Source organism: Macrobrachium rosenbergii, chromosome 56, assembly GCF_040412425.1.
Source record: "Macrobrachium rosenbergii isolate ZJJX-2024 chromosome 56, ASM4041242v1, whole genome shotgun sequence".
Taxonomy (NCBI): domain Eukaryota; kingdom Metazoa; phylum Arthropoda; class Malacostraca; order Decapoda; family Palaemonidae; genus Macrobrachium; species Macrobrachium rosenbergii.
The window spans coordinates 60,092,812-60,111,585 of NC_089796.1; positions in this window are offsets into that span (position 1 = coordinate 60,092,812).

Here is an 18,774-nt window from a genome sequence, read left to right on the forward strand (position 1 = left end):
CCATTGCCAGAACAAAATTTTGCAACAATCTTTTTAAAATGTACAATAAGCACATAATTTTAATCAGTTCTAATTAAAGTACTTTTAGAAATGGGATATCCAGCTGCCATGTATCTCTAAATCTAATCATTTGCAGATAAATAACGCCATCAGATTCGTTGAAGAGTACACTATTTAGCTAGGAAAATGTAATTTTTAAATCTTACAATGGAATTTGACTGAAACTGTAAATCTCTTAACATTAAATGAGCCTACACAAAGGCAACCTCCCATTACTACTGTCCTCCCAAACATTTAGATGGGTACCTACTAATGGTTCATATCTACTAAGTACTTTACTGAGGAAACTCGGAGATGCGGAACCAACTGAACTGATAATTATCTAACAGGAAAGTTTGTTTGTGAGTTTTTATTGTACCATACATGTATAGTACCCCTGGAGACGTTACCACACAAAGTTTTATAACATGTCCTCCTTTGGGGGCTTTCACTTTCTTATTGATACCACTATGCACATTGTCTAGGGCATTATTTAATTCTTATTGATGTGTTATCATCACCGTCCGGATTTGCATTTTTTAACATGTTTTCACTTTTATGGAAAATTACACCCTGTATGCAATCTGCTTTTCCCAGACTATAAGTTAACTTTTTCAGCAAAGAGGAAAATATAAGTCTTTTGAGGACGTTTGTAAGTTTGAATTTTCATACTTGCATAAATTGCACTTGTTGCAACACAGGTTCCCCCTTCATTCAGTTGAATGCACGTATAGATTATTTCCAAATTACTATAGTCATTTAGTTATTTACACTGTTCATCAGCCAGGAGTATAAACTCGCAAAGTTTAAACTGTGCCTAAAAAAAAAAAAAAAAAACTCCTTACATTTTTCCATCAGCTGTTTGTTTGATAAGTTGACTTCACATAACCATTGGCGCCATTTCCCCAACCCATTAATAAACATTTCATTTAAATGCATTTAACGATAATAAATAAACTACCGTAGATGGAACTACACTACAAGGACCTCCAAAAACAAACATTTTTGATATGTTTTTCTCACACTATTACGCAATTCATTGCATTTTTAGTCATTGCCTTCTCTTAAACATTATGTAAATAAAAATATTCCTGTTACCGTTGCTAATGTCCCCCTGAAGTCCCTTTGAAGAAACCCTTGTATAATTTACCCATTGATGAAACTTCTCCCCATATTCCACCCCTTTTAACCCATCAAACAACCTGGTTATCTTTACCCAGGCCTTCGCCCCTATCACATTTTGAGCTTTCTTGTTCAGTACAATGGGTGAATTCCCTTGGTCACTCATTTCTTTTCTTGAGCGATAGGTTGGTTTTACCAGTGTATTGTTCTAACGGTTTCAGTTACCCATATTTTAACTTAATGATTTTACTTTAGTCCTTTGTATTGATTTTAATCAGGTTGCCAATTTTTGATTTTAGCCTGATGAAAACACAGTGCTTTTGTCCGTTGGCGGATAAAGTGCCAATATGCAGAAGTGGGCATTTTCGTCGTCCATTTTGTTCTTCTCTTCTATAGCATGTAAGAAGAACCGGAAGAGCTGTAGTTTTTACCAATTGCTATAACTATGGTTTTCTATATATTTTTGAAATATATGATTTCACCCCTCTTGGTCCCTAACCAGGAAACCAGTTATTTCTGTTGTCATTTTTTTATTTTTTTATTTCTGCAATAATTTTCCTGCCAGGTTGCTCCTTCCAGCCAGTGCCTGAAGTGCCTTCCAGATTACTTTTGTTACTGTAAGGTTTAAAAATCATAGAAAAAGGCTTCTGGTTCGAAGTTGAAAAATGTTTTGTGGAGGCCATAAAAATAGAAATGTTTAAAAATGTTACTGGACAAGTGCTTTAATTACTCCCCAAACCAGTGTTACGTCTTCTAAAAACACTCATTAAAAGAACCATCACTTCTGGTGACAAGAATCGTCTAAAATAAAGCTGAATTTCCCACCCCATCTGAAACTAATTTCGCTCTTAGAATATTTTATGAGTAACTGCTCCCCTCCTACCTTTATTTTTTTAAACAGCTCCTCCCTTTTTGTGTATGGCTCCCTTCATTTTCCTCCAGCAAAACCTCCAACAGTAAAATTAAATTCTTTACACTTCCTTTTCACACGATGACCCAGAAAAACGATTTATGCAAATTATCCACAGTCCCCCTTTGCGATTAATTTAAAGTTAGGGGCAAATGAACAATAGGTTGCCAACAACAAACTCGCCTAAGCCCTTTTTATCCTGAACTTGGTGTAAACCAGTTTGCCCTAGGTGTAAACTCTGGGATATATGTCGGACCACGAGGATTAACTGAGGGTCTCCTCGACTCCCATCGGATTAAGTTTTTTTACGTGGTTGTAGGTTTCCAATCCAGCCTAGCAACTAACCTACAAGCTCATTGTAAAATCCAAAACCCATTATTGCGAGAAATGACTTTCTGTCACCAAACAGCAAATTCCTCTTATTCAGCATTGGCCAATCGGAGTCATCAATTTATCAAACAAGTGGTAGTGAAAACCGGAACCTCCTCTACACAACTGTAACTAGTTTCAAGGTAACTCTGTCTATAATCATTCTAATATTTTTTCTTTCTCCACCTAAGGTTAATAGCTTTTTGTTCTGTGTTATTTTTAGCTGTATTGTATTTCGTATAGTATTTTTATTTTTAATTTTTTATTTTCTTATGACTTTACTAACCTCAGTAACTTTTAAGTAATCTGTTCTGGAATATTCAACAGATCCATGTGCATTGTTATTACGAAACTTTTGGAATAAAAATATGTTAGAGTTCAGTGGTTTCCTCTGCCCTGATGGCTAAGTAATACAGCCTGCTAGTTTAGGTTAGGTTAGGGTAGCTATATATTAAGGTTAGCATAGTTCCTTTTATAATATTTTGGTATATATATATATATATATATATATTATATTGATATATATATGTGGCAGTTGATTTATCTATGTTATATTATATATTTCTTTATATATATATATATAATATATTTGTCATATTACAGCTATATACAAAATATTATATTTAATATTCTATATAAAGCAAGTAAAATAATATATAAATGTCAATTGCAATAATAAAGGGTAGGGCACACATATATATATTGACTGTATATACAAGCTGACTGCATTCAACGTAATTACTTTTGAAATTAATTTTCATCATCATTTTGGCACCCATAGTATTTTTTGTCGGTTGAATCGTAAAACCTAAAAGTTGTGTGCTTGCCATCCTGGAAATTATTCATACGCAAATTTTATAGAAATATACAAAAACAGTTGAAATTAACTGGGGTGGCCTTTTATTAAAAATCATTACATTAAAATGAAAGGTAGCTTAATTTAGGTTAGTAAAGTGAAAATAGTTTCCTTAGCCAGTTCCAGAACAAAACATTATGGACCGACCTAATGACTGACAGAGTTAGAACTAAACGTAAAACATAAAAAGCCAAAACAAGCGTGTTCCCAAGGGTCCCCAACCATGTTGGATAGTGTTTAACGATGGGACAACCTTGTTTAATAAAAATGATTCCAGAATAACAAGGTCGGGAGGTTACTGGTGGTATGGCTTTTCCGCCTGGCCAGGCTATTATCAAAGTGTGTTTACAAAATTTTTGAGTGATTTCTAACACTGGAATGTTCTTGGTTTGAAATTCTGGCTACCTGGAAAGCTTATGTCCACGATGTATGAATCGAACCTGTCCTGGTTGTCAACTGGTGGATCCAATTGGGCCATGCAACTGAATTCAGTTTTACTATGATTTATAAAAAATTGATCAACAATAAACATAACCACCTCCCCAGCAACATTGAAAAGTAACTGATAGGAAAACCGGTTTCTTAGGTAATTAAAGTAACATCAGCTTTTGCTTAAATGTACCAATAAACTGTTATGTGAAGACTTTTTGTTAGAAACTTTGTAATGGTCATGTTAAATGGAAAACGTGAAACCACTTTTTTTGGACCCTAATTAGAACTGGCAAAAAAAGTTTTGTACTAAAATGTTTGTTGGTCTGTTTATATAATTTCCCTCTACATGTTAGTAATAAACAGTGTAAACAAAGTTATTATTAAAATATGTCAAGACTTAGAAATGCATAATTTCTTTATGGAAAAGTGCTGTGAAATTATTCAGCAACATTTTTGAATTCAGACTGATGTAACTTTTAAATACCATGAACAACACAGTTCACCATCGGTTCATGATATTTATTTGCTTAAGAACAATTATCACCTTATGTCATCTGGTGTTTTTATAAATATACTGTTGTGAGAGAGGTGTGAAATAATGAGCAGGAAGACAAGTACTACTGGTTTATTGATGGAGCAATCCGCTTATAAAGCGGCATGGATTGTCTCCGTATAACGTAGAGACATGAGTACAAAAATTTGCAGGTGACCTGAGGTCAAACTATTTCTCTACAAAAACAGGACAGGTACATACAAAAATAATGATTAACAATGTCTGGTTAGACATAAAAATGCTCTGTTGCATATACATAGTGCATGGTCAGACCAGATAAAATATACAGTTCATAATAATGATGATAATATTGTGTTCGTCCAACCCTAGGTCGAACGTGAAGGCACCACAGAATATGGGATGTTCATTACAGAGAACGCGTTGAGTGGGGACTTTACAATACTCCCCCCCCCCCCGCAAGACGTAGGTAACGTCTGATCAAAGCAGGTATCTGCTGGGGCGGCGGAGTGGTCCCCGCTCACACGATGCCAGCTGGAGGGGGTGGTCATCTTCAGCACCCTTTGGAGTGGTGTGTTGGGGTGTCCTCCTGTCTGGTTTCAGGGTTTTCCGGGGACGCCCACGACGTTTTCCTGCGCATGGGGCAGGCCAGGGGGTTGCTATTTCCTGCATGGGGGCTTTGGGAACCGCCCCCGACGTCCTCCTCCAGGAATGCGGGCTTGAGGCAGTCTATCGATACCCAGTCTTCCTTTCAGTGGATGGCTACCTGGAATGCCATTTTGTTCCTCTCAGAGCATGAGGAAAGGTCCTCTGTCGGGCCTGGTTAAGGGTGGCGGTACGTCGTCGTCCCTGATGAAGATGTGGGTGGCAGAGGATAGACCGGGAGGCATGAAGAGGGACATCCTGTCGGTGTATGTCCGCTGGCAGGGTGAACTTCCCAACTATGTCACGGAGCCTCTGCGTTGCTATGTCGCTCCTGTTTTTGTGACAAGTTCCTCCAAGACTACCAGGGTCTCCCGTAGACTTTTTCTGCTGAGGAGGGGTTGCCATTGGCTCTGGGGAGCGGCTCTCAACCGAGGAGAACCCAGGGGTAGCTGGTACTAATCTTGGAGGTGCAACGAGCCATGAGGGACGCCCTTCAGGGACCTATGGAACCTCTCCACCATTCCGTTGGCTGTGGGGTTGTAGGCAGTGGTGCTGTGGTGAGTGGTCCCCAGCAGGCGTGCCAGGGCGGTCCACAGCTCGGACAGGAAAGCGGGCCCCGTCTGGAGTTATATGGTCCGGGACACTGATCTGGCTGATCCAGCTGAAGAGGAGGGCCTCTTCGCATGCACTGGAGGTGGCTTCTTCCATGGGCATAGCTTCAGGCCACCTGGTGGAGCGGTCGACAACTGGTAGAAAGGTATCTTGCTCCTCCTGATGGGGAAAGAGGACCCACCACACAACTTGGATGTGCCCTAGATGTCCTCGGCTGGGGAAAATCGCCCATCCTCAGACCCGATGTGCCGCCCTACTTTGCTGGCCTGACACTGCATGCACTGCCTTGCCCAGGCCGTCACATCCTTCCATGTGCCATGCCAGACGAACTTCTCCATCAGTAGCCTGGCCGTCTTCCTTCCAGAGGTGGGATAATCCGTGGATGACGCCGAAGATCAGCCGGCGCACGGAGGCGGGCATCAGTGGGCGGGGGTGGCCAGTGCTCACATCGCTCAGCAGTGTTGACCCTCTAGGGCTGAGGGGCACATGCTTCCACTTCAGCGACGTGATAGCTGTGCAGTAAGCCGGGGTCTCTGGGTCAGCGGCTTGTTCGCGGGCGAGGTCCTCGTAGTCGATCCCAAGCTGCACCATGTGGATTTCGATCCTCGAGAGGGCGTCAGCTACTGGGTTCTTCTTGCCGGGTAGGTACTTGATGATGCAGGTGAACTCCGCAATGGCGCAAGATGCCACTGCTGCCTGGAGGACCATGTGTCCCCCAGCTTCGTGGCGTGGACCAGCAGCTGGTGATCAGTCCAAATCATGAAGGGCATGCTCTCCAGGAGGAACTTGAAGTGACACCTGGTATACTGCGAAAGAGTTCCCTGTCAAAGGTGCTGTAGCTGGACTCGGTTGGGGCTGAGTTTCCTGCTGAAGAAGGTGATAGGCTGAGGAGTCCTGTTGATGACTTGTTCCAGGATGGCTCCACAGGCGACGTGTTGGCATCCGGTCAGCTGGAGGGAAGCTGCTGGTCCTGGTGGGCCAAAGATGCCTTGGTGAGGCGGCCTTCATCAGGGAGAAGGCCTTCTGCTGGTCAGGGTCCCACACTAAGATTTTTGGATGACCCTTGAGGACCTCCGTTAGGAGGGCCATGGTGTGCGCGATCCCCGGGATGAATCTCCTGTAGTAGTGACCATTCCGAGGAATTCTTGTATGGCCCTGATGGAGGTAGGGTTGGGGAACCTCACAACGGCCTTGACCTTCGACGACATTGGGCGGACGCCTCCTGGGGATATCTCGTGGCCCAGGAATTCCACCTTCTCGATGCCGAAGGTGTACTTGTCGAACCTGACGACAAGGCCACTCTCCTGCAGGCGCTGCAGGACCTTCCGGGTGTGCAGTAGGTGTTCCTTCTGGGATCTGGAAAAAATTAGGATATCATCAATGTAGCAGAAGTCCAGGTCCCCCAGGATGCTGTCCATCAGCCTCTGGAAGGTCGCGCCCACGTTCCTCAGGCCGAAGGTGGAGAAGGCGAAGACATAGGACCCGAAAGGCGCGACGATGGCGGTTTTGGGGACATCTTCTGGTGCTACTGGTACCTGAAAATATGATTTTAAGAGATCTAATTTTGAGAATATTTTGACCCCATGGAAGGAGGCTGTTAGGTCTTGCATGTTTGGTATAGGGTAGTGGTCGGGTTCTGTAGCGAGGTTGAGCCACCTATAGTCACCGCAGGGCCTCCAGGCGCCGTCCGCTTTCTGCACTATGTGAAGGGGGGAGGCCCACGGGCTGGGAGCCTTCTTGCATATGCCCATCTGTTCCATCTCAGCAAAGGCTTTCTTGGCCTCCTGAAGGTGGGGGGGCCCTTTGTTTTGATGTGATGATATATCTTGTGTTTGGCAGGGGCCCCGGGCACCTGATGAAGCTCAGGTTTGAAGACTTCCGGGAATTCCTTCAGGAGGGAGCCGTACTGGTGGGGCGCGACGGAACAGATTGTGAGCTCCGAGGGGCCCGGCAACAAGGGTAGGGACTGGTAGGACTCGGTGTCCAGCAGGCTCTTGCAGCCGACGTCAACTGCCAGTCCGAAGTGGGCGTGGAAGTTCACACCCAGGAGCGGGGTCTTAACGTCTGCGACGATGAAATTCCACCTGTACCTCCGGCCAAGGATGGAGATCGACAGAAGCTTGGTGCCATAGGAGAGGATGGGGGACCCGTTGGCGCCACCAGGGAGGCAGGCGGGTCCAGCGGACGTCTGCGGTCCTCTCTGGAAGGCGGGAACATTGACTGCATGGCTCCAGTGTCGATCAACATCATCCTGCCAGAGATGGTGTCACAGACGTAGAAGCCTACTGGTGCTGGGCCCCTTGTTGTTGCAGTTGCTGCTGCCATGGCAGCCGGTGAGGGTGGCTGCCACCTCCCCCATTCTTTGGAGGGAAGAAAAGGCAGGGGGCTTCGCAATTCCGGGCAGCTTTCCTGAACCTCTAGTGGTAATAGCAAAGCCCTGGCCTCTCCCGCTTCTGCTGGTGGGGTGGCTTCCTCTGGGTGACGACGATGATGCCCTCCGTGGTGGGGTCCTCCGGCTGGAGGCAGTTGATGGGGTGTGCGGGCGTGGACACCCGCTTCGCCACCTTCGTGGAGTCCGTCAGCTGCTGCACCACCCTGGTCAGGTCCTCGACCGGCAGGGTGTATGCTCCTGTGATCTGCCCACGGACCTCTGGTAGTAGCTGCCACGGGAAGATCTCCCTCAACAGTCTGATCTTTTTGCACCTGCTGCTGCTGTCAGTCTCGGGGAGGAGGAGGTGGTCCTGGAGGGCATGCCACGTTTCCAAGAGGTTTCTGTCCTGCCGGGGGTTGAGGGCGAGGTCGAGGGCGCGGGCGGCTATCTCGGAGACTAGTAGGGAGCAGGTCTCAACGAGAGTGGCTTTTAACTCCTGGAAGGTGGCGGGGCTCGACGTTGTCATTAACCACGGGGCGATCTTCTTGTATATCTCCTCTGGGAGGGCGTTGATGGTGATGTCCACCTTCAACACCTCGTCAGTTAGGCCTGCCACCCTGAATTGCCCTCGACCCTGTAGAGCCAGGACGCTGGGTTCTGATGGGTGAATGACGGCAGCCTTATGCTGAAGGCCGCCCTTGGTTGGTCCGTCAGGGGGGTCATCGTGCGGGGTGCAGGCACCGACGTGGAGGAGTGCGCGGGAGCGGGTTGCATGAGGGAGATGTCTGCCTCCAAGAAGTTCGTGGCAATTTGTATGTGGTTGGGTATGTCTGTGTCCATGCTCATTCCGCGCTGTCACTTGGAGTGTGAGGGAACACTTGCATCAATACACGCTTGGGAGCGTGCCGTGTGGGTCCGCTAATGACGCCGGTGACTTGCTGACGAGGGTTGGTAACACCCGAACACTTTTGTTATAGAACCGTAGTTAGTCTGTTAGGGGCGTGGGTTGGTTCATGGCGCCAAGACTAAGTCACTGTTTGGGTCCGTTAATGGCTTTTGGGAACCACTCCCGGGGGTCACTAATGTGAGAGAGGTGTGAAATAATGAGCAGGAAGACAAGTACTGCTAGTTTATTGATGAAGCGATCCACTTATAAAGCGGCGTGCGGACATATGCATATAACACAGAGACTGTGGGTACAAAAATTTACAGGTGACCTGAGGTCAAACTATTTCTCTACAAAAAACAGGACAGGTACATACAGAAAACATAATGGTTAACAATGTCTGGTTAGACATAAAAATACTCTGTTGCATATACATAGTGCATGGTCAATGGAACAGATAATAAATATACAATTCATAATAATGATAATATTGTGTTCATCCAACCCTAGGTCGAACGTGAAAGCACTGCAGAAAACAGGATGTTCATTACAGAGAGCGCGTTGAGCGGGGACTTTACACTTTCATCTCAGTCCCTGGCGGTGGAGATTGGTAGGTAGAGTTGGAGGGGTCGCAGCCATCTACAGACAGAGGCATGTGGTGCAGTGTTGCCCAAGAACACATAATACACGAAATAATTCTAACTTCACAAGTATTGGGGACATATTTTTGGACCATCATAATAAGTCAGAACAGTGAAGTCAGAACAGTGAAAAGTAATACATTTAATTCTGTCTTCGTATATATGAGAAAATACTGAGAATTGTTAAAAGGTGTTGTTCAGTGTGTTGGATGTTGTAATTTTTTGTTTTTTATAGAATATATTTAGTTTTATGTTTTGCAAGGAAAAGTTGTACGGTAGTTAAGATTCTGTTGAAATGGTTATAAGGTTTTCATTTATTTAGCTGCATTTAAAGTTTTAATTGTAAAAATTAAAATGTTGAAAATATCATATAACACGGTTTCAAGTGTTCAAGTTTAGATAATTTTTATTCTAAAGAATATGTCATTTTTATGTGGATTTGTTGGATCATATTCAAGAGCTTGTAATTTTAATATACGTAATTTACACAGTAATTACCTAGCTAAGAGTTTCTACTTGAATGGCAGCTAGAATTTTGAATTCCGCGGTAGCGATTCTTTTGTTAGTGTAGGTGACAAGACCCCACCCACTTTTGGAGTAAGAGAGAGGAACAACACAGCCAAAAAGCCCAATTGTTCCGACACAATATACAAACCATCGTCCTTTACATTAGGGAATACTGACGATGAAGCTGGACACGGCCGTTAAACTCTTGAATAAGGTGGTTAGGCAGTAACTACCACCAAGTAGGCAGGAATACCCGCCTGCCCGGATGTAAACATTCCAGTTTGCTTTTGGCCATCATGCATTGCAGACGTGTTTTTGGATCTCTTTATCTGTCGTTAAGCTCTTTATTATCCCGGTGGGATCTTTCTGTATTTTTGTGTATATATTGTGTGTTTGATATTTATTAATACAAACCCACGATTTGTGATAGCCTTGCATAAGCCATCATTCCCCTGCATCTGTGTCTTGGGTTTGACGGCCAAGGGCATATTTAGAGGGGCGTAACCGAGTGGTAATGCTTCTCTTCCAGTAGCCCTCTATTTAGGTACTGAAGGCGTTTCCCTGTACATTCGGAGTTATTAGATTGGGACGTAGTATCTTCACTCCCCTACATTGATCGGGACGTAAGGGTTTGCTTCCCTTCTTGAGCTCCCACCCCCCATGTACAAGGGCATGACTTCTTCCTTCCTACCTGTGCTGAGTGTTCTTTTCACCGCCTGTGCTACAGAGAGTTGTAGGGGGGAGGTTGCGGGCGTCGTCGGTAAGTTCAGCTTCCACAGCGCCCTTGGTGGCCTCCCCTCCTTCCTTCTCTCTTCCTGTAGGTTCTTAATTATCTCTCCTTCGGTAGAGATCTCTCTCCTTCACCCTCTTTGCTCTCTTGTCGGGTGAAGACCGCGAGGGGGGCTGCGGGTGGTCGGGGGCCCTCTTCTATGGGGCCTCCTCTCGCTGCGTAGGTTGACAGTGAGCATTGAAGGCACAGCAGTAGTTGGCTGGATATCTCAGGGGATATCTTACATGAAGGGGTGCCGACGTTCTTGCAGTGTTGCTTTGGGATCGACCGCAGTACTTGGTTGGAATGGCATAGTTCTACGTCGGGATCTTCCCGACTGTTCCTGCAGATGTGGATCGATCGCTATCATTGCTGGCCTTCATATATTCTGTGGCACTGCTTCTGGCATATCTGTGGCTCATCTGCTCCTGCTGTTTCCTGTGTTATGCTCCTGTTAACTCGATGACAGTCTCTGGGCGGCTCTTCCTGGTCTCCTGCCGCAGCCATCCTGATCATTCCTGTCGCCGCTGGTGACTTTCACGTGAGGTTCCTGGCCGTTGCCGTAGCTCCTGCCTTCCAAACCTCTTCTGTAGCTCCTGCATCGGCTGCCCTGATCGTGCCTGCTGCTTCTCCTGGTGGTCATGTCCTGGGCTGCTTCCATTGTGTTCCTGCCTAGCTGCCCTGGAGGTTACGATGTCCGCCATCCTGTAGAAGATGTCAGAGTGAAGGTGAAGGAAGTCGCCCTGTGGAAGTGACGTTCCTGGCTGCTGCGGTAGCTCCTGCTTTCCAAACCGCTTCCGTAGCTCCTGCATCGGCTGTCCTGATCATGCCTGCTGCTCCTCCCATGGTCGTGTCCTGAGCCGCTTCCGTTGTGTTCCTGCCTAGCTGCCCTGGAGGTTACAATATTTCATGTCCACCATCCTGTAGATGATGTTGGAGTGAAGGTGAAGGAAGTCGCCCTATGAAGTGGCCGCCATCTTCTTCAACTTATCTTCGATTTCGTCTTCTGCTGCCTCTTCCCTTCCTCTCCCGAGGTTTGAGGGGGTCCCGGGAACTGGACAGACCTCCATCGGCTGAAGGAAAGGAAGGATGCTTCTTTCCCCTTGATGCCTCTGGACGTCTAGGGACTGCCTCTCATTGGCTCTCCTCGACCTTCGGGTTAGGAAACCGATTCACATACCCCTGGGTTTTGTGTTTCAGGAACTGCAAGTGTGCAGACCCTGGTTTGCGATCCTGTTCCCAGTCCTAGAGGTTCCGCCTCTAAGACGGGGACTACTTTGGGCACTCGTTCGCAAGCCACTCCAAGTGCTCAAGATTCTGTGGAATATCGAGTATCCCGATCTGGTGTGGAGAGTATTCTCCCCAGCCCAGTTCGGGAGCAGTGCTAGAGAAAGGGCCAAGGCACCCAGGTGTCTCAGCTCTTCCTGCCAGCACCACAAGTGCTCCCCGAGTGCTTACCAGTGCTTGGTCAGGTTCCCAGCCTGGTGTCTCGATCCTATTGGTTCGAAGACCAGAAGAATCAGAGAAGAGATTCCCTTTGGGAGTCCTGTGGGTCTTGTAAGGGACTGACTCTCTTCCCAGGAGACAAGTTTCTCTCGTTGGGTCTTCCCGCCCTCAGGCGGGTGGGAACTGATTTGCATTCTCCGCTGGGGTCTCGCGTTTCAGGGGCAGTGAGAACGTGGGCTTGAGAGGCCGCGCCCTTCTTGCCAGTCTTAGAAGTCTGCGTCTAAGACTGGTTCTGTGCCTGGCTCTTTTTGATTTCTTAGGAAACGGAAAGCAGCCGCTCCCAATTTTTTGGAGTCTTGTGTGTCACTCAAATTCTATGAATCACGAGTGCTCTCCTGGCGAGAGGCACAGGATGAGAGAAATTGCCGAGTCACCTGAGTTTCTTGATACTGCCCGCCAGATGCTTCAGTTGCTTGGCCGGGTTTCATCCTTGTGTCTTGAACATTAGGGTTCAAGCATACAGACACAGAATTCCCCTTTGAGCCTTCTTCTTGAGGGACCTCGGCCTTGAAGGAGTTTAGAGTTCGGGAAACTAGAGCTAGTTCATGGCAGACGAGTTCTGCCCTGTCCAGTTCCGATTGTGTTTGTGTGATTGGCTTGGCTTGCTTGCCCCTCCCAGCCCATGGTCGTGTTAGCGAGATTGGCTCTGCTCGTCCCGCCTGCCTCCCAGTCCACCACATACCGTGATCAGCTGGGTTTGGTGCGGCTCGGCTCGGCCCCACTCGGTTTTTCCTAATCGGGTTCTTGGCTCTGTTCGAGTGAACTTTCTGCTCTTCCCGGAAAGCATTTTGCCCTGGCACAAGTGCTCTTCTTCCCTCCTGTGGCAGTAATCTCCTTCGGTTGATTATCGCTGGTCTTACTGGCAGGACAGGTAGGGGTGCTCTTTCTCTTCACCTGTTCTCTTTTCTTCTTGGTTGTTCTGAGAGGTGCGAGACAGACTGAGAGAGCTCCAACGAATTTGTCTTTGGAGTTCGGCTGCCTGGCGTGCTTTTGGTGTCAGTCCCCCGAATGTCTCGTAGTACAACCAGGTAGCCGAGGAGGGTTTCTTGGGATCTGTCAAGGTCTACCTCCAAGGAGAGAGGTACAGGAGTTTCACGCTTCAGAAGCAGCAAGGGTCTTCCTCTTCAAGTTGCAATCGCGCTCGTTTTTCTCGATTCATCAGCACGAGGATTCCCGGGGACAGGACCGCAGCTCCCCCAATTAATAATCTTCATCACTCATCACTCACAACCCTTGCAGTCCCCGAGGGGCCAAGAGTGTCGGGGCCTCGGTCCTTGTTTGCGAGAGTGTTCTTGACTAGATGAATTCTTTTCTTCGGACAAGGCATTCATTCAGGTCAAAACACCAAGCTTCTTCCCTGCCTCACAGTACGAATTCTTCTTGCCCCTGAGGGTCTTGCCGACTGCAGTTCTGTGGGCAACATTCTGGTGCTAAGAAGAAGGACTTGGCCCACCGGATCTCCCTCCGGTTCAGTAAACCTTGAGTTGGTTTAACCAAGGAGCGAACCTTTACTTGGTTCTGTCATTCTCTTTCAGAGATTTGCCAGATAACGCAGTAATCAAGGTTCGTACCAGGGCACTGCCTTGTCCTTTGGACAATGGCCGAGACCGTTAGGTCTTACTCACTTTGGCTCGACCTTCAGTTCAAGCCAGCCCCCCTCAACTCCTAAGAAGTCCCAGGCTTTGGAAGATTGCGGAACACATAGCCCTCTTCTTCCTTTCTAGGAAATTGTGCTTAACTGTGTCTCCTTCCACCCTCTTTTCCATAAAGGAGGAGGGAAGAGGGGAAGAGAGAAAGGAGTATCGGCCGGGAAGAAGTCCTCCTACTGCAGATGCCATATCGAGTCTCTGGAGCTGGCAGTGATATTGCCAAGACCTGGGAATGGATTCCTTCAGAAGTATCTATTTCCCTTAGGTCTCAGCAGGTTCTTTTCAGCAAACTTCCATCCTGCTTCCTCTCCTGTGCTCTACAATTTGGGAAGTGCCAGCCCAGCTGAAAGCTAATCGTCTCTAGTATCCTGTCATCTTGACAGAAGCTTCCCATGGTTGAGAATGGAGGTCTTTTCCATTCTCCATCCTTCTTTCCTCTTCGAAGTATGAGGAAACAGTTAGGCTAATGCTTGATTGAAGGAACCTTCAAATATTTGCATATTCCCCTCACATCGCGTGTCTACTTCCGAATTCACTGATCGAGGAATAGGAGCACACCTGTAAGACTTTGTCTTGACGGTGTGTGTCCGAGACAATTAGTACCTTCTCATCAACATCATGGACTCAAGGCAGCCTTTTGGCCTTCCGAGAATTCAGGATGAGTTTTGCGACACTTGGTGGTTTCGTTGAACAACAAAACTACAGTAGTGGCATTCGTTGACAAATGAGGGGATCGTTTTTTCCTCTTGTTTCATCTGTCAACATTTGCAAGTACAAGCAGTCCCTGGTTAACGGCGATCCAGGTTTACGGCGCTTGTCTAGCGCCGATTTTCGGCGCCAAAAATGGCCAATTTTCGCTTATCGGTGCCGTTGATTGGGTATTGGCGCCGATATATACCTAACACAGGCGTCAATAACTGAAAATCGGCGCATTTTGGCGCCGATAAGCCCCGAAAATTGCCGATTTTCTGTTATCACACCCTCAGAACAGAACCCCCACCGATAACCAGGGACTGTCTGTAGCCTATTCGAGTGTTCTATAGCACACTCGACAGCTCATTTAGCCAGATGCATTCCCGGTGGGGATGTATTGGTAGGCGAGCTTGGCCTCGGGTTTGAGTGCTCGAGATGGAACGTGCTGTTCACTCTTTTCTTCATGAAGATTTCGAAGAGATTGCTCGACTGAGAGATCCCTGCTGTCTTTCCGTTGCCTCCCTGCACAACAAAGTCAGTAGTTTTTCTTGCTCCATCGTACCAGACCCAGGGGCTGCTACGGTGAGGCGTGCTGTCTTCCCTTCGTATTTGTCTGTTTCACTAGGAGTTCACAAGCATGGCTCACCCCGAGTTACAGACAAATGCTGGAAGAAATATATTTTCGCGCCGACCTGATAGCTCTGCTTCCAAGGCATCGATTTGAGTTCTATGACCCAACCTCCTGTTAGCAGCTACACAAGCAGTTCTTCAGGCGTTACATCCCTGTGTTCAGGACTAGGAGACCTTCCAGGTTTCTTGCAAGCATAGGCTTTCTTGCTGAGTGGCAACAGATATAGCTGGATATCTCTGAAGTCCTCTGAACACTGTCCCAGGGACTGGATCCGTCTTCGCTGGTGGGTGTCCATTGACAGAACTTGTCTTCTCGGGTCAGAGTCGCTCTTCAAGTTTGGGCTTCCTTGTCTTCTCTGCCGAGGGTTGCTTCTCTCCCTTCCAGTTGTGAAGAACGTAGGCCCTTGTGACCTAGTCTTCCCTGGGTGGCTTGTGACTCTTGTTTAGGGTTCCTGTCCCATGTTCTGCACGCTCCCTTACGAGCGTCATCGGATAGAGATATACCCTCTTAGGACCATCTGTCATCTTGCTCCAGCCTTGGCGCAGAAGATGGAAGAACAGGTGAAGGGGACCAATACCTTGACTCCTTCTCGGATGTCGTAAGTGGACTCCGAATCCATCGACATCTATTGTTGGGTTTGAGTCCTCCTTGTTCCCCTCCTCCCTGGACTTTTTATCGATGATCCAGATCAGTTCTGTTACTCTGTCCTATTAGGGAGCTGTGGTGCTTTCTGAAAAGGCTCGACATTCCTAATCTGGATGCCATAGATGTTTTTGCCAGTACTATCTCTCCCAAGGAAGAAGTGTCTAATGACACCTCTTTCTCATGACTTCGTGAAGCGATACTGGTACTTTCCACCCGAGAGCTCACGAAATCAATGGCTTGGTCCATCCCTCGCATTCCAGAAATTTCTTTAGGTCTGAAAGCAAGACGTGGTCTCATAGACCACACACTTGTCTTCCTGTGGTCTTGCCCACAGGCCCTTGGAACCTTTTTTCCTTGGTCCTGTGGTGACTGCTCAACAAGTTGTGTTTTCTTACCCGGCTCCTTCAAGAGGACTAGTAGCATCTCACCTAACGCGTTGGTTCTGAAAGAGAGAAGGGTACCGAGAATGACGGGCCTGTCTTCCTTCTCCTTCCTTGTCCTCCTACTTCTCTTTCTTCAGGATGAGAATAGGACTCGAACCAATACTTGCTGGATCTGGCATCTGATGCAGTAAGACTACACATCGAGCACCTGTTCTATTTTTCTTCTAGATTCATAGAAACAATTCCGCTCCTTCCTCTAGCGAGGGGATGAAGGAGAGACTGGCAAGAAGAGAAACCCTGTCTTGGGTTTTCCTTACTGCCTCTGACTCTAGATTCTTCCCAGCCTATTCTTATGAGTTATGTTTCCTCACTCATGCGAAAAGGTCTAATATCTGACATTTGATCTTGCAGTTCCTACACTCCGATCAATATGTCAGAGGTACGGTACTCCTCCTCGCTCTTCCGACCAGGAGCCGCTGCCCAGGTGTGCAGAACTCCAGTCAGTTCAAAAGACTCACTCAGATTCCTCCCTCCAACCAGTGAGTCTTCCTAATGTAAAGGACCGATGATTTGTATATTGTGTCGGAACAAATCACAATTTTTGAAAGTAAATTGTATTTTTCCCTACTATACAAACCGGAGGTCTTTCACATTACATATTATGCCTGCGTCATGCCACCCCTCAATCTGAACCTGGACCGAAAGGCAAAATGGAATGTTTACATCTGGGCAGGCGGGTATTCCCGCCTACCTGCCGGCAGTTACTGCCTAACCACCTCGTTCAAGAGTTTAACGGTCATGTCCAGCTTCGCCGTAAGTAATTCCTAATGTAAAGGACTTCAGGTTTGCATAGTTAGGAAAAATACCATTTACTTCCAAAAAATGTGATTTTGTTTCTGTCGCTTGTAGAGTCCACACATTTGGTGAAGTATTTTGTTACGGTAGCCTTTCGGCATTGTTGTTTAGACATTGATTTTCATTATTTTCGACGATTATAATGATTGTTGACTTGACAGCTAGTTTGGTATGTCCGACACTAGCTCTTCTAGCTTCCAGTATTGCAGCAAAGGCTGCAATACCCGGATGAGCAAATTGACTTATGACTCTCGTACCCTTTTGCACCAGTTGCAGAGGGCAGGTTTGTTTAATTAATTTAACATGTGATGAGTGCAGGGATTTTGGGGGAGCAAAAATGAAAGACCTTAACTTCTCATTTAGCTAAATTAGAGAGGGACCAGAAGAGAAGGGCGGCGGCTAAAGCCGGTGGGAAAATGGTTAGTCAGACTTTGACTCTTAAATCTAGTAGTACTGACATTCCTGTTGTCTCTCCTCTTGTTAATCCTTCCTGGCTGCCTCAATTCATTCTCCTAAACCACATAGGGCTTCTCCTGGCTCCCACTTCTTGAACCTGATCGTTAAAAAGCCTAAGAATAAGTTTAACCAAACTTGAATTTGATGGTAAGTAGTGTGGTCCTGTTAGAACATCCTTATGGACAAGTTTGAAAAGAGAAGTGACAAAAGTGAAGTGTTAGTGGAGGTGGCTGCTTGTCCCACTGAGTCTCCTAGGCAGTGGTGACTGCCATACTCCCCTCTACCTGTGAGGAGGCATACTGGTAGCCCAAGGGAGGTCAGTGGGGTCTGCCCACAGGGAGTCGACCACTCAGTCCAACCTGTTGTATCCCAGGTTGCAACATCTGGAATGGCTTCTCAGACATGCATCGGCTTTCTTCTAGTTCGGAGGAGTCTTCGTCTAGCAAGAGGCACCTATGGTGCTTCCCCGATGAGTCTCACCCACTTAAGAGACGGTCTTTAAGAGTAAGAGATCAGTCTCCACCTCTTTCCAGCAAAAGGTTGCGGGAACCTTCCTTCAGCCCGCACCTTCTTGCAGTAAGTGGGACAGCCCTGAGCGCTTCTCCTCTCCTCAACGCCAAGAACAAGTGTATAGACACTCCTCTTCATCTCAGAAGTGCTCTCCTTCGGGCTCCAAGCACCCTGCTTCGCGTGAGCGGCTTCGTTCCTCATATAAGTGCCCTGAGTTGGCCGAACGTCTGTTTTATGCTTAGTGCCCAGTAGCGCTTGAGCGCCCTGAAGCAGCCATGTGTCCTGAAGCAGCCAGGTGCCCTGAAGCAGCCAAGCTCCCTGTAGCAGCTGAGTGCCTTGAAGTGCCTGAGCTCCCTGCAGCGCCCGAGCACCGTAAAGCGCCTGAGCACCCTGAAATGGCCAGTCTCACTATTGGTGGAGAAATCAACTCCCCCCAAGGGCTGTAAGGTGCGTAAAGTCCGACTTTCACGTGCACAGACAACTCCAAGTTTTTCTGTGGAGCCAGCACCAGTTCTGTCTACAAACCTTCCATCCTCTTCTGCCTTAGACCCATCACTGGCTCCTATACTGTGCCAGTTGGACAGTATTTTACAACTTCTTTAGAGGCTTTCAGTGCCAACAACACCTGTTCCAGATCCTGTATTGTCTCTGATCTCCTCAGACGATGATGATGTTGATCAGGACTCGCCCTCGGCTCCATACTCGACCCTACTCAGGTTCTTACTTAAGATTTTCCTGGATTTCTTCACTCCTGCGACTCCTACCTCACTGGCTTC